We start from the raw sequence: 25,601 nt of genomic DNA, 5'->3' as shown, positions 1-25,601 counted from the left end.
AGAGTGTACGAAGAGATTAGGCTTTATCTCTTGTCCAGAGTCTCCCCCAACCTGATAATAACCAGATGAACAGATAAGGATTGAGAGAAATGCCAGTTTCCGTGATTTGAAGGCACTTTCATGTCTTTTTTTTATCCTTTGTTGTTGCATTTATTGCAGGCTTCACCAGTGCATTGTACTTTGTGTAGTCACTGCAGTAGGTGTCCATCTGGTAACCCACTCTGTGTGCTCCCTCAGAAGGAAGTACTGGGTGAGCAAAGCAATTGGGAGCTGAGCTGTGGGATCTGAGGAGTAGAAGACATGAAGAAATAAGTGGTGTTTCGGGCACTGGCAGATGAGTTTAGATCATAAACCAATGACCACTTTATGATACCACTGGGGTAGTTTTAACTGTTAGAGAGAATTGCTTAAGTTGAGCACACTGCTGTTTGCATTCATCTGGGGACTGACCCAGACCTACTCAAATCATTGGTCTGTATCTATGTGAGTCCTCCAAAGAACAAGACTTCAGCCCTGAGCAGAGATCAGAAACAAAGTATATGCATATGTAAGCAATATTTTCAGACTAGCTGAGCTCCAATGCATTTATCAACTGAACTTGAATTAATTGGGGTGTAGGAACCTGTTTGGAAGGTGTTTTGAAGTTATCCTAAAAGAAAAAAAGAAATAAAAAATCTTGCATCAGACGGTCTCCTATGCATCAGAAAGGAGATGAAAGGAAGCAAGGAGAGCTTGAGAACATCTCTGCTTAAATGAGCAGCCCTAAAATAGGGTGATGACAATGACATGACCTATAGCTCTTTAGTAATGAGAACATCCTTCATGTGCAGTGTGAGTTTGTCTGTGCTGAAATCAAGCATTGCCTCAGTAGGCTTTTAATGCCCTGGCTATCATACAGAATAGAGAGGCTGGGTAATGGGCAAAGTATTAGATTTCTGAAGTGACCAGGCTTCAGGTAAGCACGACAGGGTGATAGAACATGGGTTTACCAAAGAGAGCTATTGATTATTTCCTTTTTACATTCCTGCCTAATTTGCTTTGCTGATGTTTGGCCTACAAGAAGTTTCACATATAGGCTATAAACTCCATTCAAGGAATTTGGGGATGTTGAAACAAGGCTTACTTATTAAAACTTCTGTCAGCTCTTTTCTATTCAAAGGGAGGTCACATCATGTTATGCCTGATGGTGAGCTGCAACAGGTAAGCTCTCATCCATGAGACGCCTGTGTATGTCTCATGCTGGGTCTCATATGTGAACCTGAATGGACAAATCTGATTCCTAAACTTGGAATATGCACACATCATTAATGACGAATAATCAAACAGTACAGCTACAGACCTTTTTGCTGACCAGATTTATTAGTGGGAAAATTTTGTTCCTTTGCATAATACTGTTTTCAGCTTGCTAGTTGCCTGTATTTGTTGTTGCTGTTCTTGTTGCTGTTTTTATCCAGTGGTGCAGTTTGTACCTGATGTCTGGGAGAACTGAACTGTTTGAGTCTAGGCTTTAAAATGAAAACCAGCCTTTCCAATAAAAAGGGGGAGAACAAAGACAAGAAATGACAGGCCCCCACAGAAAGGCCTAAGGTCCTTCAGGGCTATCTACAGTAGGTACAGTTTGCTCCATAGCACTTACAAAATACAGCTGTTAAAATAAATCATCCCTTGGGTTTTTCTTTTGCCCATTATACAGCATCCAGTCTCCCATTTTGTCTCTTTTCTATACTTAACTTACAGCTTTCATGGCTTGTTACAGTTTTTCTCCATTTATACAGACATTGCCAAATATGTCTACAGAGACAGTAATTGCATTTTTAATTCATTTTAGTAACGCCACTTATTTTTGGAAGCCCTTGTGCAGATACCACACGCTGGCTTTTCTCTGAACAGTGGGCCTATTTGTTTTATACGTGCATTACGAAGAATATGACACAGCACATGATGGGTTTAGACGTTAATAGCCAGAGATGTCTATAAATAAAAAGCCGGTGCAAGTAATGTTGAACATCATTGCTTATCCTGCCAAGTAAAAGGCCACACTGTGATGAACACTATTTACAGGACAATAAGATCAGGAGGCAGGTCTTTATTAAAGCCTCAGCTAACAGCTCTTCAGGCTTTTATCAGACCCTTGATCTTTCTCACTAAGTTTTGATGTCAGCTACAACAGGTTTCACATGAAAAGGATTTTTGACCTTTCCATGCATTAAATAGTAACCACAGAATATTTTATTGTGGTTAACTTGAACTATTAACGCATGTCAAGCCAAACACTGTAGCTCCCTGCTAACACTTTTATAAGCGGTTTCTTCCCCCGTGTCTACATTATATTAAAAACAATTGACTCTCCCACAAAAAACCAGCCTGCTCAGTACCTCACAAACACCACAGAGGTTGATTTTAAGAGTGTTGCTTTAAGCAAGGTATTCCTTTAACTGAAGTTGTGTGTCATGCAGATGTCTAACTAGTCTCTGGACATCAGAAAAATGTGTTTCTGCATGTGTTCCTGACACATAAGGAGGAAGATCTTGAATAAGTTTATTCTGTTTATTCTGTACCATTTGTACAAGAAACTAGTTACAGAAAAGTAATAGGAAGCATCAGTCTTCACTTTTGTCCTAAGGGTGAGAAGTGAGTAGGGGTACTGCTGCCTAGAAGAGAAGGGTTGATAGTAATTTATTAATTTTATGAATCTATCTAGAGGTGGAACAAAAGCATTCATTTAACTACCCGTCGAACCACTAGCACACTGCTTTCTGAAACAGATCCAAAAATGTTCTTTCTAACAAGCACCATTAGAGAGATATTCCAGCTCCAGTGAGTCACTGTAGCAGACACACGGATACGTTTCATGTGCTATTTTCTAGAGCACTATTCTGCGAATGTCAACGGGAGTATGGTGCCGTTCTTAGCACCTGGTAAAAGTGCAATTATTAGAAACGTCCAGCCATGTAAACATGAATGAAGGGTTTGAGAAAGGATAATGCATGATTTCAGCACTGTTTAAAAAATATAAAGCTCTGTTTAGCTTGGATATATGTCTCGTAATAAATAAAGCCCAGTAGCAGGGCTTATGGTGGTGCAAATGCTATTATTGGTCCTAGCTAGCAATTTTCTTCTCTGCTATGTTGTAGTTTTTTTAAGAATATACTCCAAACCATTTCACAGAGCGCTATATACTTAATGGCCAGCCATCGATGTCAAGAAAGGAGCAAAATGCAGACAAAATCTCAAATGAGGAATTAGAGAAAGAGCCCAGGAAACCTTTGGCTCCTTAGATTCAGTCTTGGATTCATCTGCATCGATCTTGGGTGTCTGTTGGTGAAAGCCAGCATAATGTACAGATACGATTTTCTGTGTCCCCTGTTGAAATTCTCTCTCTCTCGGGCCTCTTTGCTTTCCTCTGTGGCATGCAGAGAAACACAACAAAACTGGGAGGCCCTCAGTGCTGAGCTGGCAACTGGAGAGAGCTGAAATTGAATTTGTGGCAAGAACCTATCACTTCCTAATTCCATTTAGGCCAGAACTATTGGTGCAACAGCCTGTCTTGAGGTCTTTTTGAACTCCCATTTTTTGACGAAATAAATTAGGAAGTATGATAACAAATAAAATTAGTAATAAGAAGGAAACCAACAACCCTGAGTTCACAAAGGGGTAGCAAGGCTTCTCTGTAATGTAGACCAGGAGAAAAAACTGCAAGTTGAGCTTCAATTTTTTAACAGAGGTTTAAAACAGGCCTAGGTTAATATATTGTGTAAATCAAATTCACAAGTGGAGTAAATGAGCATAGTCCCTGTGTTTCCAGTTGAGCTGTAGCAATGTGTTGATATATTTTGACGCAGCTTATTCTCATAATGCTGTTTCGCATGATAGCTATCCATACACACTGTTGTAGAGTGCATTAAAAAAAAAGAAATCTGCTTTTTTGATTTCTTAGTGATTTACATCCTCCATGTGCATGTAGAAAGACTGAAAGGCAGGTTATCATCAGGTCTGTATCATAGGGGAGGATGGCTTTACGCTCTGTTCCACTGAGACTTGGCTGAAGGAGATATACACTTCGTTTTTTCCAGCTTATAGTGGTCTACAGATAATGAATGTTGTCTGTGAAGCAGCTCAACACAGGAGTTTAAAACAGTCTTCTAATTCACTGCATTGAAAATCAGCTAAGTCATACTCACTTTTGTAAGGGTGCTGGGGGGTTTTGGATTTTTTTTTTTTTTAATATGAATTAGAGTTCTACATTTTAGACATCTCAGGTACTAATTAAATTTTACTGTTGCTTGATGAGCTCCATACTTTTGTACTGTGAGAGTTCTTTTCATTAAGTGTCAAAACATAATCCATTAATCTTTCCAGTGCAAATGTATTCAGAAAAGAAATCATAGGAAATCTGAGGAGCACAGACTCCCTTTCATCTTAAACTAAGTAGGTGTTGTCTAAAAATTTTAAAAAAGCTCAATTGACTTGTCACTGCCACCACTGCCTTTTGACAGAAGATATTGGCCATTGTGGTTGAAGAGGAAATAGGTGAACAACGGTACCATTTTTCTGCTTTCTGTCTTGTCAGTCATTTCGTAATAAATAGAATGATGAAATGAGGGATCATTTGGTGGCAACCAGTCCAACAGCAAGTAATAAACCCTTGAGAAAGTCGTCATGAGGAGCTCAATATTTCTGAGTACTTCGTCCAGCGTCAAGGGTGAATCAATGTTAATACAAATCCTGGCACTGAATAGTGGATACCATGACATCATTTTTTATAGATAGGCTCTCTAAGAGAAACTCATCAAATCATGGCAATCTGCCTGGGCTTAATATTGAGATAATTCAGTGTGTCTGTACCAGCTCACCTTCCCGACCTATCCAGGTCCCACTGGGAGGAGAAATTAAACACGACTTTTATTTTCTTCTGTCCTAAGAGAAAATAATCGGTTTGTCTTTTATATGACTCACTGATTTAGATTTGCTGAGTACGTTTTACTTTCAGTAACCTAATAACTCACGTACACAGATAATTTGCCAGGAAACCTGACAGACCTGGAAAAACATCTGCAAGACTCCTTCTTTCAATTATTTTATTTTTTAGCAAGTTGTTCAGAGCAAGTTTGGCACACTTCTGCCGAGAACTTTAAGTATTAAAAACATGCTGTGTTTTGGAGAATATTGTTGATATTCACTGATATAATTTGACATATCAAAGGGGACTGTAAAGTTTGCTTCATGTCAAGAGCATATTTTCTTCTAGCAGACTGCTTTTGAAATGCTGCACTAGATACTCACGCAGGAGAGCTTTCCAACAGAAAATACAAAAAAAAAAAAACCTGAGAAGATTTGACCTAAAAAAGAAACACCTGCCCTGCTGAGATCTGCCTGGCCTTTCACCAGCAGTGCAGTGCACTTGTGAAGGAATGGGGTCTTTCCCACTTCCCAGCTATCACTTGTGTAAGGGGGAGCAGGGGTGCCTGATGCCTGGGAGAGCTGGGGCTGGGCTTCGCCACCCTCTCGCTGTACCCAGGGCTCTGCCGGCCTTCTGGGAGGAAAAGCAAGGAGTATACGCGACGCAGTGCTTCGATTCTGCTGCTTGCACCTCGTGGTATGGCATCCAGCAAGCTGCTTGGCTGTGCAGGGGAATGGGAAAGGAGAAGATGAATGTGGCCTGACAAAGGAGCGTTGTTTCGGCAGCGTGCAGCCTGTAGGCTCCCAGATGCTCGGAAGCCGCTTCCTGCACCCCTGCTGAAGGGCTCTGTTTCTTGGCTGCTCTGTACTGACTTATAGCTACAGAGTGCCGTCTTCCCTTCGATCCCAAATTGTAGGGATGCTGACTCTCAGATTGGAACTCATGCTATTTAGCTTACCAAAAAACGCTTTTTTAAAAGGAGGGTGTAAGTCAGGCTGTGATCCTTTTTTCCATTTCTTTTTCTTTCATGCCTTTTTTCATGTTGTTTAAAAAAGCATCGATGTGAGAATACATGTTTAGTTGCTATTAGATATTCAGTAGCTAATATTGTTACAAACTGCTAAATACCGCGATGTAAATGTCAGTGATACAGCAATGTTCTGATAATAGAATATCAGTGACCAGCGAAAATATAGGGAATTTTTAGCATACAAAGGACATGGAGTTGTTGTGAAAAACAACTTCGTTTCCAGGCTGTCTCATTGTAATGGGTGGAGGACTAGAGCGAGTTAATCTTTTTGCCTTTTCCCTTTGGTTGAGAGTTCACTGGCTCCTGTGATAACTACACAGGTGCAACAACAGCCAGAGTGGGTTCATTTAAAAATTCAAGTCAATATTAGCAGAAAATGTATACATTATTCGCTTGGTCCTAGTTATTACCCAGTTCTGCAGAGGAGGCAGAGCCCTGAAAGTAGGGTTTGGCAGGTATGGAAATCTCTTGGCCTTTTTCCATGTTTTTCTGTTTATTGCTAGAGTACACAAAAGGATGTTGGTGTGCTGCTGTGCCATGTAGGCTCAGCCCAGCCATCAGAGCTACCCTGCTCTAAAAATCACAGAGGGTGTTCTAGGCAGAGGAAACTTGGTCTCTAGGGCTATCCCTGTCCGGGGCATGGCTTGGATCGCAGAGACTGCAGAGGCTAGGAGTGGGTATTTCTTTTGTGCGGGCTGAGGGGGCTCCTGTGCACAGTTTTTTGCTCCTGATTTCCATTCTGCACACCATTCCATTCTATGGCCCTGATCTGCATGTAGCATCATTTCAAAACTTCTTTTTTTGCAAATCAGAATCATAGAACATTTTGGGTTGGAAGGGACCCCTAGAGGTCATCTAGTCCAACCCCCCTGCAGGAGCAGGGACACCGCTAAGTAGATCAGGTTGCTCAGAGCCCCGTCCAACCTGGCCTTGAATGTTTCCAGGGATGGGGCCTCTTTCCTATAGGCCCCCTTTGTATATTGATTGATAGGACACAATCAGGTCTCCCTGCAGCCTTCTCTTCTCCAGGCTGAACAAGCCCAACTCTCTCAGCCTGTCCTCATAGGAGAGGTGCTCCAAGCCCTCGGATCATTTTTGTAGCCCTCCTCTGGACCCGCTCCAACACTTCCATGTCCTTCTTGTGCTGAGGGCTCCAGAGCTGGATGCAGTACTCTAGATGAGATTTCACCAGAGCAGAGTAGAGGGACAGAATCCCCTCCCTCGACCTGCTGGCCATGCTTCTCCCGATGCAGCCCAGAGTACGGTTGGCCTTCTGGGCCGCCAGCGCACATTGCCGGCTCATGTCCAGCTTTTCATCCACCAGCACCCCCAAGTCCCTCTCGGCAGGACTGCTCTCGATCCTTTCTTCCCCCAGCCTGTACTGATACTGGGGGTCACCCCAACCCAGGTGCAGGACCTTGCACTTGGCCTTGTTGAACCTCATGAGGTTCACACAGGCCCACTTCTCCAGCTTGTCCAGGTCTCTTTGGATGACATCCCATCCTTCTGGTGTGTCAACTGCACCACTCAGCTTGGTGTCATCTGCAAACTTGCTGAGGGTACACTCAATCTTGCTGTCTAGGTCATTGATGAATATATTAAACAGCACCGGTCCCAGTACGGACCCCTGAGGGACACCACTCGTCACCAGTCTCCATCTGGACATCGAGCCGTTGACCACTACCCTCTGGATGCGACCATCCAAACAATTCCTTATCCACCAAACAGTCCACCCATCTATTGCACTAGATGAAAGCAATAGGTTCTTGTCTCCACTCTAGGTGGGCAAAGGTGGTGAAATGATTGTGCACCATGTGCGGAGATATTGAGCAGCATAGAGTTTTCACAGGCTGTGGCAACATGGAGGGCAATTGCCCTCCATGTCATACCCTAGACTTTGTTGGCTGCAGTGATGAAAATTATACTTTTTTACTAATTTATCAACAATATACCTGATCATGAACAGTTAAATCCTGTGAGACACTGGCTAGTGACTCCCATCCCAGGATGGTCAGAAAAATACAAAGTTTAAAGGTGGTCATTGAGCTTTATTATTCCTTGATACTCACAGTACTGAATTTACTTGCAGTGTAACTGTGACAATATTTAGAAAATATTTCTGGTTAACACAATTGGTAACTTAAGAGCAGACACACACTTACTTTTGTATTATACAAAGCTACATCATAACTTCCAGCTCAAGAATACTATATACGATATCCTGGGCTTCATTAATCCCTTCAGCCATGGGATCTTTCCTAGATTTCAATGACCATGGGATCAGGACTTAAGTGAATAGCAAGAAAGCTTTACTAATGTGTTGTTACTAAAGAACACAGTGAACCTTGCCAATATGATACAAGTCTGTAAGCACATTTCTAAGTAACACCTATTTAGTGATACGGAGTCTTCAAGAAATGTTAAGGTTTTTTTTTCCTGTGGCGCACTGCGGAATATCAACAAAAGAAGTCATTAAACATCTCTCGGATTTCTGTAAGCTGAAAATAAAAATGTTTCATTTAGGCCATTGCACATATTTCATTTCATTTCCAACTTTTTCCTTCTCAATTCATTCTCTCTCAAGAATGTTCATGTCCAATTAATTATCCTTCCAGGATTTCTTCTTGAAAATGTAAAAACAGGATAGCTTACCAGTTTCAAACCCTTTCTCCAAACAAAGAGAAGTTTAAAGTAATCAAAAGAGCTGAAATCTGCAAACTTCTCAGTTCCAAAAAATTGCCTACTTTTTCAGTAGGAAACCTTAAGCAGCTTTTAACCAAGTCTCATACCATTTCTTGCATGCACTGAATTCTGTTGGTATGACTTTTGGGTTGTTGTCATTAAAATAAGATTCAAATTGGAGTAAAAAAAATGTGTTTCAGGACTGCTGCAGTTTTACGGGTATGTCACACACCGTGCCCCCTTTTGAATTCATGCTTTATTATGTTAGGGCATTTGAAGGCCCATCCTTTTTTTAGCAATACCTGTTCATTGGAGCACAGCAGCAATGCAAATAAGCTTGTGGAAGAGCTACAATTTAGTAGCTAGAATCAGCGATAAAAAAGAACACATTCCTTGGATTTGTTGTGTTGTAGTGATGCTTCCCTGTGCCTAAATGATATTGACTGTTGTTCTTATTGAAGAGGAAATAAGTGTGTTTGGAGCTACTCAGACAAGTATTCATCATTCTCTCAGGTGACAGAAAGAATCCCCATGCCAGAATGCAAAATCTAGCAGCAGCTACAGTGGCAGAAAATCAGAAGCCTGCATTAGAAAACTCCCAGGCTAATCAGAGTCCAATTTCCAGGCATGATGCACTTCTTCAGAAGCGTTGCGTTAGGACATAACTCAATTCTCAGAACACCACAGTCTGCAACTTAATTCAAGCATTTAGGGGAAAATGAAGATCTTTAAAATATACATTTTGTTCTTTATTGCTTTCTAGTGAAGCTTTGGTGGAGTATTGTAGTGAATAATGATAACATTCGTTCTTAAAATCTGATGCTGGCTCAGTCATTATGGCAAAATAGGATGAGGAACCCTGCTGTGAAAGGCGATGAGACATCATTAATAAACATAATTTTTTATAAGGTAACAGTGAATGTTGTTGCTTGGTAAACCCACTATTAATATCTGTAAAGGTAAATTACTATTGCTTGGTTACTTTAATTTATTGAAAACCACGTTGGTTTGTAACCACTGACTTAAATCTGACTGCCAGTGCAAAACAATAGGTTAAGCCCTGTATCACTGAATTTGTTGCCCTAATTGGAGTCAATTGGAGAAATGACTAAAAGAAATAAAGAAAATAGGTACAGACTGGCAGATTGAGTCTCAAGGCTGTCTAGACTTGCAAAGCTTGCACAGTAGGCTCAGAGAATCACAACAGGCTCTCGAGGTGCAGAGAAGATGAAATCACGCTAAACTATATTCTGGCCATACCTTGATTTACATCCCCATGGTAGCAACCTAGCATATCTATATTTACACCCAAATAGAGACAAATGCCGCAAAGGTTAAATAAACACAACTCTTGGAGAAGTGCCTTCTACCTTGGCCATGAAAAGTGGAGTAACTGGATTAAGATTAGCACCTATGTTACCAAGTATGCTTTCTGTCATGATGGCTCAACCTCTCATTCATTTTTCATAGACTTCTATTATTTGAATTTTCTAATGAGAAACACTGTTTCTACAAGATAGTGCCAAAATTAAAACAATAAAAGAAAGTAACCATTAAACTATCTCATTCTTAACCGGATTTGAAAACACTGTAAGATACTTGTCATTGCTAGTTTTCATATATTATTAAAAGCTTCATATTCTTGCTGTAATGACTGTAGGAAATGTGGAACCTAATCTGAATTCAATAAAACCTGGAAAAACAAAAGCTTTATCAAAAGAATGAAAGCAGTCCTTGGAAACAAAAGCTAATTAAAAAATTCTTAAAAATGCCCTAGAGAGAGACTAATGTACGGATAGTAGTCACAGTCTGTTTAATATTGGCAAGTATGTCTAACCGTGACAGCACATTCAAACTAACCTTTGCCTGTACAATCCAGCATCTGGCATGGTTATAACGATTAGTCTTCATAACATTCACTAGATATCTTATGCCTATTAAACTACATATAAAAGCATGTAATGTTGAAGTATTATTGTTATTTCCATTTATAGATAAATATCTCACATTTTTTTTAATTTATTGGTTTCATGTGCTCAGTCTCATATTAATTTGTGAGAGTATTTAAGTGATACAGCATCAATGTGGTTTACCTCTGCAAAGAAACACAGGAAATTTGTTGTTCTTCCTTGAAAATATAGTTGAAAATAGCTGGGATAGTGTGAATGGTTAATATTGCTAAAACTAAATGAGATTTTTTTTTTTAATTCAAATTTTAGGACTTTTCTAACAATTTCTGCTTTGATATTTCCTTATTCACCAGCCAAAGAATGGTATCTTGCACCATCTTTTTTCTAGAAAATACACAAAATCACCCTATGGTACTATTTGAAATGTATTAACGTGGTACCTTATGGTTTACTATCTCCACAATTTTATATTGAAATATGGAATAAAAGAGTTAATACATTTTTCCACCTCTTGCCTCCGTTATTGGGTGGGTAGATGTAATAGAGTGCTGCATTTTGTGTCTCTAACAAAACATGTTTTCCGTTGCCAAAATACCACCCACGAGTTATCTGCAACCACCGTGGCAAAAATCAAGTCTGTACATTTCTTCTCATTCCCCTTCTGCAGAAAAAGAAGTCCTTTTTAGAAAAGGAGTTAAGAGATTCTATAGTTTATGTGGGGTCTCCCCCACAATAATGTAGCACATCAAATCATAATCATTGCATATTTCCTACCCATGTAACGCTGGCAAGGCCAGTGCTTTAAAGGCATACAGCTTTTCTACCCAGTGAAGCCGTGAGTTGAGGCCCTGAGTGCACTAATAAGCCTCAATGGCCCTGACCAAACTCACCTGGGTGTCCCCATGCCCATGGCGCTCTGAGCTTTCCCTAAGCTCAGCCTGGGGCTGTTGGTCCCTTTCTGAGTTGTGCACTGTGAGTGCTGGTCTCCTCCTTGAGCCAGAGCTCATTCTGTGGGCTGGCTTCCCATCTTGCCTGCAGACCTCATCACCGTGTTGTTGCCTCATGATCTGCACTCTTGGGTGGACCTGGCCGCCATCTCCAGGGCTGCTCTGCTTGCCTTGCTCGGGTACTGCAGGATGCACCCTGGCCAGGCATGGGCTCCCGTCTGCCCCAGGCTCCCCTCCCCTCAGGGAGCCGCGTTGCTCTGGCGGCTGCCTGACACATGGAACTGAGGCGGCTTCCCCCCAGCAAGGAAGGTGGGACAGGCACTGGGGTTGAGCATGCTGTCAGGGAGATGCAAGAGGTAATTTTATGTGGTTTTTTTTCTCTCCACTTTCTCAAAAACGCATGAATAGTTAAGCTGGCAGCCTTTCCACAAAGCAAAGCTGAGAAAGCCCTTTCTTTACTTGCATGCCTTGAAAATACATAACTCTAATTATTCAAGCTCTAGTACCCTTTTTAGAATATTAGGAGACAAAATTTTCTTCCCCTCATCATGTATCTGATTGCAATCTCAGAATCCGACTGTTCAGTTCTGGAGAATGTTATTTGCCTACGGAGTACCCCTACCTGGCTGTTTACCCATCGATAGATGGGTAGGTGAAGGGATCTCTACCTGTCCACCTATTTCTATATGTCTGTGTATTTTTACATCTAACAAAGCTTGTTCTTAAGTAACTGTAGAAAATAGATTTCTTTGTTGTTGTTTAAAATCCTTTTATGTTAGAGATCTTGTGAAAAAATTGCATCTGACTTTGACATTACAGTTCTTTCTAAGATTAATGCCAATAAACATACATATAGGAATGCTTTTATTTGGGACTTTTTTCTATTGATAATTATTAAATACCATAAAATCTATTACTGGTAATTTGCTGTGACATTCAATGTATTTTCAAGATTTCCATGAGCTGAAAGTGCTGCATTAATACAACCTGGTTAATGATGGAAGTTAAACACAGACCTTTAAAACTTCAGTGTTTCAGACCTTTAAAACTTCAGTGTTTTGATACCCGTGATAGAGCATGTTGTCCCCTCTCGGTGGTAAACAAAGGACTTGTCTGTCCAGACCATCGAAGCCTCCTCTGAGGGTGATACAGATCTAATTATAATTTTTGTAATTTCCTTTTTGTTGAAGTGGTTAAAAAACAATAGAGTAAAATGAAGGGTTTTGACTTCAGAGCCAGATATAGTGCAGCAAAGAGGGGAAATGGCAAAACTACAATTACTATCAAGAACTTAAACTCTAATCAGAGGCTCTGGAGTCTCACACGTAGAGCAGAAGCTGGAAAAAGGAACAGCTATATACTCTTCAAGCTAAAAAACTGATTTCAGAACCTATGTTTAATTTGTAATTCCTGTATTTGAGGAAGCAGCTCAGCTATAAAAGTATTGTTCTAGTACAATAGGGCTGTCGATAGTTGTCTATGCATACTTTGTGTCACTTGGCAATGACGTGTGCAGACATGGCCTCTACCCAGGGTGGCATGGATCCTGCTGTCAGTCGCTTTGCTGTGCCTCTGCAGCGGCGGAGCTAGCGATATGCGCGGGAGAGACACTGCTGCTGGGTGCGTGCAGAGCTGGGGTGCTCACTGGACACCCATGCCACCTCCCCCCCCCCCCCCCAGTGGAGGTGTAATACTGTGTGTATTACACTCAGTGTTCGGAAAGAAATCCTCTGTAGTTTTTCCAGACTCCCTCCTTTTTAAGGAGAGAAGGTGAAGTTCACTCCCAAACTTCACCTTTCCTGTGTTTTATGTGTTAAATTGACCTTTGGATATTAAGCTTAGGATTTTACACTGAGCATCATGTCTACACTGCCAGCAGCTGAAGCTGGGTGCAAGAAGCAGAAAGCTCTGCTCCCAAACTGTAACCTTCCTTCTTTGTAGTACTCAAGCCGGGGGAGGAAAGGGATTGAGCAATAACAGGTCATGCATCCAACCTGATTGCAGTGACCTGTGTTCTTTATTCTCAGAGCAACATGGTGACCTATACATAATAAAAAGAAAATAATAATATTCATAAATCAAATTAGTTTGTTTCACGTTTTATCAAACATGACAACAGACTTCTTTGTAGCATGCAGCATCACAAATGTCATAGTGTCACACTGCTAAGGAGTTCCTTCGCAATCTCAGACAGGGAAAGAATGCAAACAATCTTTCTCCTTTAAGGTATAAAAGTGAAAGGAAAACCCCTGCCAGTATAGCTGTGAACAGCTTGTTCCTGAAGTTAACCCCAGAGTTGTGTGCAAGTCAGGCATGTGTTGTCCGATACCTGTTCTTGTTTGTGCTGAACGCTCCCTTTCTGTGTCACGTAGAAATGTGGCTGTGAATCAGCTATACCTTTAAGCACGAACTTCTGCTAAGGAACGCACCTCTCGTGGTTATGAATAGTCTGTGACTGGGCAGGCTACTCTGCTTAGTGCCTAAGGTCTGGCAAACCCAGTAAACTTTCAGTTCGACGCCGAATAGTCAAGTCTGCAATTAACCTCGTGCATAACCATGAGCAAATCACTTCACTGGTCTGTTGTTCTGGGTTTGTTTGCATTTTTCTTTCAAAGATTTGTCTGTATTGGAAGTCTTCTAGGGTAAACATTGGCAATCACTATGTGCTGTGCATCGTCAAGCAATTCCAATTGCACTTCAAAGCCCTAATACTGGGGGCATAAGCAGTATCTCTTTATGCACAAGAGTTATTAGTTTCATGAATATTACAGACAAACAAAAAAACCCCAGCACCTGGCTCCCTCTTAACTTCTGCACATATTTAAAAAAGGGGAAGAATATGGCAGAAAGTAGATCCTTACCTCTCCCTCCCCACCTCCCAGTCTTGTTTCTGTGACTAATAGTCATTAAAATGTCAGAGTTCCTCTGCAGGTACAGTAGTGTGGTAACGTTCACAAAACAGGGAAAAATATATGTTGAAAGACAGTGGATAAATTTAAGTGCTGGCAAGAAGCTGGATCTTGTCAACGTTTAAAATAACCTACCATGACTTGGCAAGCTACCACTGTCAGTCATATTCACTACTTCAGTTTCTTGTAAAACCAAGCAGCAACAAACCATTTTGGGCAAAATCAGCCTCACACAGAGGAAGTGCGTGTGTCCCCCCATCATCGGTAATTACCAGAATAAAATAAAAAGTAAGCATTGGTGATTAGTAGAAGAAAAATCAAACAAACACTTTATTTTCATTTCAGTTTGTTTGTGTGTAACTCACAGGATTTCTTGCAGGCCCAACCACACTTTGCTAATCTTAGCGATTATAATCTCAGATACGAGATAGCAGGCACCTGAAGGGAAAGGTGGCAATGCTGGCTTTAAATCTGAGTCATTTAACAACCTAATGCACAAAAAGCTACTTGAACTTAGAAAAAATAACAAACTGGTTTATGTTAGCGGCCAAGGAACACCTAATAATATGTAGCACTTGTTTTTGTTACTGATAGTGTTTTTGGTGAAGTGCTTGATAAGAAATAAAGCCAGTAGTTTTATTTGAGCATCTTCTGTTTGTGCTCTAGGAATGGCTCTGGCAAGTAACCTTGGTATGGATGCCATGGATGCAGTCTGGAAAGGGGGGTAGGCACTTACGCTTTGTTTTTAAAGGACATGAAATATACCTTATAGAAGTTTACTGGATTGCTGCTTTTACAAGCTGAGTGTGATTCAATACACAATGTGATGTATTTTAAGACTGCTTTTAAGCATAGCGGTCCTGTTGCCGTATTAAAACTATTCACATGCTCAACTATATGCTTAAACTTCTTGATGAGTTGGAGCTTTTACTTCCAGTATTTACCACTAATTTTTAACATTTATGTTAATCTTTCTAAGGTTAAAATATTAAAAATATTAAACATTAATATCAGTCTGCTACATTTTTAGAATTTTTGAAGGGTAACCCATGATATTTTGAAAACAGTTCTATGTATCAAGCCTTTGCAAGCATGTGCACAGATGAGATGTATAAAGCAAGCCACCCATTTGTAGAAAGAAATAGAAAATGAAAGTCCTTTATTAAAGATGCTTCTGTAGATACTTCACAGGAGAGGAAGAAAAAGCGCAAAAGATAAAAGCAGAGAGATTAATTCCGCAGATTGGTAGTGAAATTATAACCCTGTATTTCCTGCACAGAGTTATAAGCGGTAATGGAACCCAGGGAGTTAATGCTACATTTCTCCATGTTCTTAATGGCATTAGCTCTTAATGAATCAGGAAGCCAGATACTAGACTGTGCAATAGCTTTATCAAGGCTGAGAGTTTCACAATAAGAATGTTTTATTATATTTGTGAAATAATTTACTCATCAAACAGTGCTATTAAATGTAGGATGCCTTTAGAGCACTGTTTCTATTGTTGTTTTCACATTCTATTTTGCTGGCAATAAATCATTTTGAAGCAATTCATTTTTTACACATTGAGAGATAGACAGCAGATCCTGAACTCAGCAGGTGACACATTAAATTCAGAGACATGTCAGTCACATTTAAAGCATATGGCTAACTCCTACAGCAGATCACTCCAGCGGAAAAAACGGTTTCTATGCAATTCTCTATCCATGTCAAGCTGAAATAGAATTTTATTTTTCTTCACCTAGATAAAGAACTCCTTATGAATATTCTGTGCTTTGTCGCATAACAGTAGTAAAAGACTAACCAGTATCTGTATATAAAGTACAGAGCTCGTACCTTGAAACTTGAAACCAGTCTAGAACTTTTGATCAATGCCACCTTGATTATACAATATTTGTATTTCCCAACTAGAAGATACATTGGACAAACAAAAATCAAGAATGTTATTTCTTATTCCGATAAAGAAACGTAACGCTTCAGACTTCCCTACCATTGGCATCCACCTTTGGCTATCAGCTGGGATGTAGGGAAGAAACTGCTGAAGCCTTCAGGCTTCAGTCTAAGAAAATGCAAGCAGACGTGAACTAGCCTGGAGCTCTGCTCTCCTGCAGTTTGTAACACTCACTGCTGAACGGGACTGACACCTCCGGCACCGTTCCTCAGGGCCAGGTTTGTCTGTAGGAATTTGTTTTGATAAACCATACATAAATAAGGCTATTTAGTGAAGTGGGAAAACCCCATCAAAGATAAGCTTTCACCAACTAACTATGATGTCTGCAGTTCTTAGCAGGTAAGAAAGTTAGCTGCATCTTCGTTTTAACACATTTAAGGAACTACTCCTGCTCTGTGGTGTGCAAGCCTGACTTGTGCAGCTTGTTCAATATCTTTGTGTTTTATGCAGCCAATGCAATTGCACCGGATTTTAGATCTGAACTGTCCAAACCAGTTAACGTTAAGAGGTAATTTTGCACCTTGGCCTGCAAGGGATGATAAGTAATGTCTGCAGCAATTGCATATGTGTCCTTTAAGTTTCTGCTGCCTCTGTTATTTAGTGTTGGACTGCGGAGGACTGTGCACCTCTGCAAATTTTCTCTGGATCTTTTGCATCTATTATTTCAGTTAATAGTTTTAAAGGGAAACCTGACAGTATCACATGTTGCAGTTCATCATTGTTGGAGATTTTATGAATATCGGGCAGAGTCCGAACATTGTGAGAAGCATCATGTTGTGATCATCAATTGCCATTTGCTGTGCGTCAAGGATGTTCGGATTTTAATGGGTGATGTCCTGAGTATTTCCTTTATTGTAATTATGATTCTAGTGGGAATGTGCTTTTTTTTTTCTCTAATGCAGCCGCCTTCTGCTGCAAATTTTGTGATGAGTGTATTACCTTTCTTTGATGCTAGTCATTAAATTTATCTATAAATGGGAGTAAAAATGGACACAAATGTGACAGATGTGACTTTCTAATTGACATTTATGGTGGAAGCTCTTTGTACATTTCCATACCAGAACACCACCAGTATTTCCCTTAAGTAATGTGATGGCTCTTGTCAAACACTTAGCCGAAAGGTCAGTCGCGTAGACTATAGCTCTTGTTCTCCCCTGTTGCTGCTGCTTCACATTCCTTCATCAGGTGACATTAGAGTGAAAGCACGGGCCGCAGCCAGGAGACCTCCACTTCACCGTTGAAACTTCCCCTAGCAGGAGCGGGGATGGGACTTCTCGTGTCTGCGGTGTAAGGTGTGACTCAAAGAAAAGTGGCGCAGCAGCCCCGTGACTGCTCTGTTTGTCAGATAGGCTTTTTCAGCATGTGATGCAACCTGCAGGCTGCTTGCCTTTATGCGGAAAATTAATGTGCCTCTCTACAATCCCTCCCATGTGCAGCGTATATCTTTAGCCAGGTGTGGTAATCAAGGCGTTGTCACATGCTGGCACTGTATATTTCCTGGGGTGTGTTTCTAACAGTTTTGGTTAAAGCACATTGAACACAAAGCATACGTCTGAAAAAAACTGTCTGTATCTGTAGTAATTCTTCTATACATTTGATTTTATTACATGTTATTTAAGTGTTATACAAACCAAACCTCTGCATGAATTTCTGCATCCATATTTTCCCATTCGTTCATGAAGTAAAACTGTGCAGAACCTGGGGGCAAGGAGGAAGAGAAAGCAAAAAGTTTCTTGTCATGAAGCTTTATGCACATTATAAGGGAGGCTAAATAACTCTGTCTGAAAAATAGTCCACTTACAGACCTGAAGAAAAGCTTTCATAATTCCATTAGAGAGAAGTAAGGAATTCTGCAGAAGAAAAGAATTGTACAATCTTCAGTCAAATGTCCAGAGAGCAAAGTAAAACTGATGTGGTCAGGCAGGAGGATCAAGGACATTCTTTAAGCTGTGTAAGTAGAGTAAGGTACATGCAAAGATTTCTAACCGCGTACCTGAGAAGTGCAGATGGATGCATCTATATCCAGTTTTTGTGATTTATGTTGACAGGGCATATGCTACCAATGCTGGGAATTATTTTCCCCTGACATAAAGGTCTCTCAGTAATTGAAATTTGACCTGAACGTGAAGGATTGGTGGGGGTAGTTCAGTATTATCAAATTTTCCATAAATTTCTTGAATGGATTGACCTTTAGCATCTTTTTAAAACTCTAATGTTTCCCACTGCATCTCTGTGATGGCCTAAATTTATATCTCTATCCCTCTGTAGCAGGAGATGAGGGGGACTGAATGTGGGCTCAGGCTTTCCTTCTCTTCCTCCCTATCCTCCCCAGTCAAGTTCTGGAAAAATTTGGTCATAGGTGAGAGTTTTCAGCTTTCTTTTAACAAGGGAATTGGTGAGATAAGTTCCATCTAATGCATTGACACTTTTTGATTTAAAAAAAATCTTCATTTATTCTCTGAATCACTAAATTATTGTGCTTTCTTTTTGGTGAAGGCATTGATTCCCCCCCCCCCCTTTTTTTTTTGTTATTTTTGTTGCAATATACAGAGGTGTTTTTCCTTTTAGTTGGCACACATCTCTTACATGCATGCAAACTTTCAGTACAGTGCTGCTCCATTTGCAGAGTTCATGGCACACTCTCTCTCATGGTCAAAATACTCCATAGGTATTCATATTTGGATCAGGAATTTCTCCCTCTGATTGCTGGTTTTCCATGAGTGTGTACACTGGCATCCCACATTTATCCTTCTAATTTTTTAGTGAACTTCTCTGAGGATCAGAAATACGAGTTTACTTTTTTGGAAGTGCTAGTTAATGAACTGTCTTCCCCTTAAACTTTGATCATTGCTGGCTACTACTGAAAATCTTTCATCTTAGCTGTATTTCTAAACAACGAAGAAACTCTGCTTTTGAGAAATTTTAATCAGGCTCATGCTGGTTCAGATTCAGACATCACCGGTATGATCACTTCTTTGGGGTTTTCTGCCTTCTTGAGGTGTGCCTGTGTGCACGTGTTCTCCATTAGTTTCTTGCATATTGTTGACCTCTGCAGGTTCATTCCAACTTCAGTTTTCTTGCAATCTGTGAGTCTTGTGATATCAGGGCAGTAGGAATGGTATGTTAAGCATTGTTTTGGTTTTTATATATATATATATATATATATACTTTACAGGTACGCTGAACACCGGTTAGGTAATAGCACAAAAACAGTATGAAGCTAAGCTCGGAAACTAAACACACTACTTTAAATGTAAATATATTCTTTTAGAGTAGCCAACTTTAGAAGGCTGAAAACAACGATGAACCAAATCAGCTGGGGGAGAGAATTTAATCAGAAAAAATGAGAATGATAATAGAGAACTCTTTAAGATAACTTCCTGTAGGTAATGATGTGTCTCTTAAAGGCTTAACAGAAGAGAAGCGTGCACTGGTTCATGTCTATTGTTTCTGGGATTGTTCAGTGTGGTTCTTGAAGATTTACATATTCATAATGTTGGACGATGAAATACAATTTTTATTTTTTTTTAAATTATATAATTTTTTTCTATTGGGGTTCGTTGGTGTTTGGCAAACATGCAGTAATACAGTTTTGCATAAATGTATGTAAAAGGTTTTTCTTATCTCTCCGAATATATCTGTTAGAGTGGGTTTTAATAATTCTTTGGTAATTATTTGTGGAAGTTAATGTCTGTATGAGAGTTGTGTATTGCATATCTGTTCATCTTGGCAATATGCATCCTTTTCCCATTTAAATTCAAATCTTGAATTTAGGCTTTTTTTTTTTTTTCCTATGAGAGAATGCTTCTTTCTTTTGAAGTCCCAAGATCCATGGGCAGGTTTAGATCAAAATAAACATACCTGGGTTAGAAAGCTGATCCTTCATGTTTCATGAAATGTGGCATAACACAGGAAAAGGTCCATCTGGAATACCTTAAGATTTAAATGCTTATTGTTACTCTGCTTTTGGTGGTGATTTTGCCCTCCAGGTTTACAAGATGCTGTAATTACTACTGTGAGTATCTGGTTCTCTTGAGATACTCCTTGGAAGATCATAGATACTTTTTGATTATTTCTGTATCACTGGATAAGTAAATATTACTGGAACTATCTGTGCCTTTTGAACTACCGTATGTTTTACCATCTTTGGTAGCACTCTGGGTACAAGATTAGGAATGGATTCTTTCTTAACTGCATACTAGAATGGCCTAATCCACTTTTTGATGAAGTAAAAGTGAGTGTCTGTTGAAAACAAGTGGCATTGGAGCACACCATTATACGTGACAATTTTTAGTATCTGAAATCATTTAGCTACCATTTTTTATTTTAGAGACAGATTTTAAAGGTCTTTCTGATAACTTAGCTAGGTCACTATTAATATAGTGAGGAAAAAAAATAATATGGAAATTGCTTTTTAAAGTCTTTTATTTGCAAGCCAGTAAGCTAACAACTTTTTATTTTCGTTAGTAGCACAAAATATAAGAAAAAAACATACCTGACTGTTGTGAAAATTTCTCTAGTCTGACATGGAGTTAGTTATTGCAACGTATAGATTATTTTGTTCCTTAAACATAGATAAACCTTTGCTGTGTATATGGCAAGAGAGATCCACTGGAGCCATTACTGACTGTATCAGTAGTGTGTCCAGAATGTTTTTCTGCAACAATCTTTTAAGTGATGTAATTCTACTCTGTAAATCTCTTTTACAACTACTGTTGTGTGCTTATTATGAACTACGATGCAGTTCCAATGGAACACAGTTTTATTAACTATAAATGTTAGTTGTGTATGATTTCCTCCTGGAGAAATAATTTTTTGGCACACTTAAGATTTTTTTGTTGTTTTATTTTTCTCATATTTTTCCAGAACCTCTTGAGCAGCTTGGAAAAACAGAGTGGTTTCTTATGTCAGTGATCAAATATCCATGTAATTGATTTAGTTCTTCTTTATTTTATACTTCCTCTAGAATAGAATTGGGGAAGAGGATGAAAAGGAAATAAGAGAATCTGACAGTTTTCTCCCTGTTGGTTTGTATGCAGGGTAATGACCCATTCTTTTAGTATTTTCAGAACAGTGTATTTCAGTTGTAGTTTGATATATTTCACATCTTGCTGGCAAATTATCAAAATTAATATCAAAATTTTTTCAGATTACCTTGCCCAAACTCTCCCAGAGAAATTGCCCAGCGTTATTTTAAGTTTGTCAACACTTGTCAACAAACTACTGTTGAGGCACATCATTCATTTGCTGATAATGTTTTTTGTATCAAACTAATATGCAGTTAGTGTATTCTTGATTCTTATACATTTCTTCTGACATTTTGTATTCCTTTAGATACAAAAATACTTATTTTAAAGCAGTAAAAATTATTTTACTGTATTGTATATCCATTCCAGCTTTCTTTTGTTTGTTGATTTTTCCAATCTCCGAATAGAGTGTGGTTGCTTTCACTGCTTTCTTTTGTTGCTTGTTCTTTCTTTTGCTTTTATAACCTTTTTATGTGGAGCATTTGTATTTGCCATGGAATTATGTGTCTCTTTTTTGCTCTCTCTTATCTGTTCTGTGTAGTACTGCCTCCATTTGTTCTGCGCTACTGTTTTTTTCAGCTCACATATTCCATCTTCCTCCTAGACACTTCTTATCATATGGCGGGGGGGGGGAGAAGCCCTGTATTACATTAGTATACTATAGTATAACTTTTCTGTGATATGGTCAAAGTTACTCTGTGGCAAGGACTATAATTAAATCTCCTCTTCCTACCCTAAGAAATCCCCCTCTAATGCACACAAAAGAACAGCGGCAACAGAACTTCTAGGTTCAAGTCAGAGCGAGGCTTCTTGCCAAGTTGGAAATGGACTTCATAATGTTGCTCCTGCATCATAGGGTTTATAGCAGGAATTCGTCTCTGTCTGATAGACCTGAAATAATGCTACTTCCTCCGTTGTGGAAAATGTTACTAGTCGTTTGTGCTTCCCCCCTGCCTGCTCCAAATGCCATCATCAATACATTCTTAGTTTCCATCTTGTTTGTTGAATGGAAATTTTGTAGATCTGATAGATGGGGGGAAATGTCAATATCAGAAAAAGGTATACAGTGCCTTATTCAATAAAAGTCGTAGTGTTTTAAGATGATGACTTGATTTCTCAGTAATTAAACATGGCCAACATGACCAAGCAAAGATTTGTTCCTTAACTGGAAAAGGAAATCAAAATACCAAGCAGAAACCTAATGAGAAACATTTTTTTTTCATTTTCTTCATGTTTGGAACTGTTCTTAGCTCAACAGGATCATGACCAAAGATCCTCGTTTGCTACTACAATACCTCCCATGGTGGACTTCGTCATAACACTGGAACAGATTGCCCAGAGAGGTGGTGGAGGCCCCATCCCTGGAAGCATTGAAGGCCAGGTTGGACGGGGCTCTGAGCAACCTGATCTACTTAGCGGTGTCCCTGCTCCCTGCAGGGGGGTTGGACTAGATGACCTCTAGGGGTCCCTTCCAACCCAAAACATTCTATGATTCTATGATTCTATAAATAAAATATTAGCATGCATGTGTGTGTAAGTGTCCCAGATGTCTGGAAGTGGGAAGAACAGGGGGCAGTGATAGCTACTTTTCTGTGTCTTCGACCAAAACAAAATCTCATTCTGGCTACCCAGTTTATCTTTTAACTCCAGAGAGCTGAGGAAGTGTTAAACTCCTTCCCGGAATGGAATTGCAAGCATAGACAGAGTTACAAGGTGCGTAAATGAGGATGTAAATATGCATACACACACACACACACACACACACACACACACACACACACAGAGGAGCAGTGGTTCATTGCTATGAGAGATGACTGCTGAGAATGAAACAGGACTTTTTAGACCCCTTGTTATAGCAGTACCCACTTTAGTATTGCTGCAGTGGGCTAGTGACTGATCCACGTCTGCCTCCCAAATGAGTAGAAGGGCATCTTCTTAATCTTCCCCTCTGACTGCAAGGCAGGGTGTCTTCAACATTGCTTTCTTTGAGCGTTGGACCACTATTGCTGCCTTCTTCACAGGGATGTGGTCCTTTGCTGAAATCCCAGTAATTTCTTTAATCCTATACGTGGGTTTAGAATCAGATCTGCGGCTGTTTTGCACAAAAATATCTCACCAAAACGCTGCCTCACTGAACGGTACTTTCTCTCCTTGTGGGGTTATTTCCTTTCTCTCCAAACCACATCACCTTTTTATACCTGGAGGAATTTAAATCAAAATCCTGTTTGTGGCTGCACTGCACCATGTCAACACAGTTTTTGAAGGAAAGCGTTCTGTACACTGATGAGGAAAGCTTTTTGAATTTATAATCTTCTGAAGAATTGGTAGTAAATTAAAGATCGATAGCGTAATCAATTCTTTACATAATTTAAAGAAAGAAAACATTCCCCTTTTCATACCCTTGTTGTGAGTGTTTAATTCTACACTTCAAAGTTTATTTCTGAGCTATATTGAAAAATATGAGTAATTGATATTTGAAATTGTTACTGTTTTTCAGGTAAAGTTGTTTTTACCAGGACTTTCCATAATCTGGAAAGAAATACATTCCATTTTTTATACAACACTTCTAAAATAGATTTTGGTATGCAAAAATGCATTTTAGAAGATTCAGCCAGAATGTCACCTTATCTAGTCTTCCGTGACCCTCTGACACATGCTAATCTGAATTTATTCCTATGATCTCATGATTTTACTATTCTATAAAAGCAAGTTATTATCACTGTACACATTCAGAATAATAGCACTTAGTCTTTAGGTAATGATTTGTCTTTTATTTCCCTCCACATTACACATGCTAATTCACAAGGTCTCCTTGTGTGCAGTAGAACAGTGGTATTGAAACTCCACTTGTAGGTAGGTAAACTGGGGTACTCAGAGTTTGAGGGCTTTGCCAGCTGGCTGACAGCAAGTCAGCTTTAATGAGGGATAGGCTCAGACTGTCTTGATTTTTCAGTTGGCTTACATATATTACCTCATCAGCTGAAAATAGTTCACTTGAATTTGAAGCCATGTCTCTCAACAAAGGTTTCCCGTGCTGGTGTGTATATGAAAAAAAATATCATGTTTTCTGGAAGTGGAAGGGTTTTTTCACTATGAAGGAAGTCAGGGCTTGGCTATAGGAGGTATTCTGTTGAATAGTTGGAAAGCTTTACTCTGTTTTGCTGTGAGACTGTAATCTGTATTATAGATGTAACCCATTATATAGTACTCTCCAGCCTTGATGGCAGTGATTTTCCTCTCTTCTTAAAGGCAAATTATCTTTCACTAATCTCAGTCATGCTCCATTTAGAGCATTGCTGGTATACAGGTAAATTGTGTTGGTTTGTGGGTTGGTTTTTTTTTTTAAAGGTGTCCCTGTCATCTGCACAATTTTCTAGATCACTGAAATGTTCTTGGGGAAAAAAAGAATTCAAAACTTGTATATGCTTAATACTTCAGAGCAACACTGGTGCTTACAGTCTTACTGGAAGTCTTGATAACAGATTCCTGGTTAGCTACTTAGGCTGTGGACAAGTAAGAACAGCTACGAGTAATGCTGTAGACCCTATGCAAGTTCCTCCCCTCTTACCTGCCAATCCCACTTTGTTCCTAAGCCTCAAAACCAACAGCTCTAAAGCCACAGTTTAAACCAGCCATTGTTCATGTGGAACTATCATGTGCACCCAGTTATCCGAGTGCCCGTGTCATAGCTCTGGTATACACAAGATCTACTGGAGCAAAGCTGGGCAGGCATGTTAGAAATTGAGAGAGGTGGTGGGGAAATATTACATTTATGGTATGATATATCTCACAGTTCTCTGCAGACTGCATTTTGTCCTCAGTTACCATTTGCCCTGCTAATATCCACTACTAAAAGTCAGAATTGTGGGCGAGAGAAGAGAAAGAATTAAAGTGTATTCCTATCTGCTGTGGGAAACAAATTTAGAACTTTGCTGCAGCTGAAACAATTGTCAATTAAACTTGTTCTTTGCTCTGTTACAAAAAAGGAAATGGATTAATCTGAGCTTTCTAAGGACAGCATTTGACCACTAGGCGTATTGATCTAACTGTGTATTGAGTTTACTCAAGGAGAAAAATCCGTCAAGTGGACTATTATGGTAGGATTGTAAAACACTCATTAAAGGACCATAAGCCACAGATTTCTTCTTTTTTATATATATATAAAATACAGAATTGAAGGATGAGGTGGAAGTTTTAGCTCAAATCTTCCAGAAAGCATGACAGTTTTGGGCACAATTTCTTAGGGAA

Source organism: Egretta garzetta, unplaced genomic scaffold, assembly GCF_000687185.1.
Source record: "Egretta garzetta isolate BGI_Z169 unplaced genomic scaffold, ASM68718v1 scaffold72, whole genome shotgun sequence".
NCBI classification, from domain to species: domain Eukaryota; kingdom Metazoa; phylum Chordata; class Aves; order Pelecaniformes; family Ardeidae; genus Egretta; species Egretta garzetta.
This window is presented reverse-complemented; position numbering follows the sequence as displayed.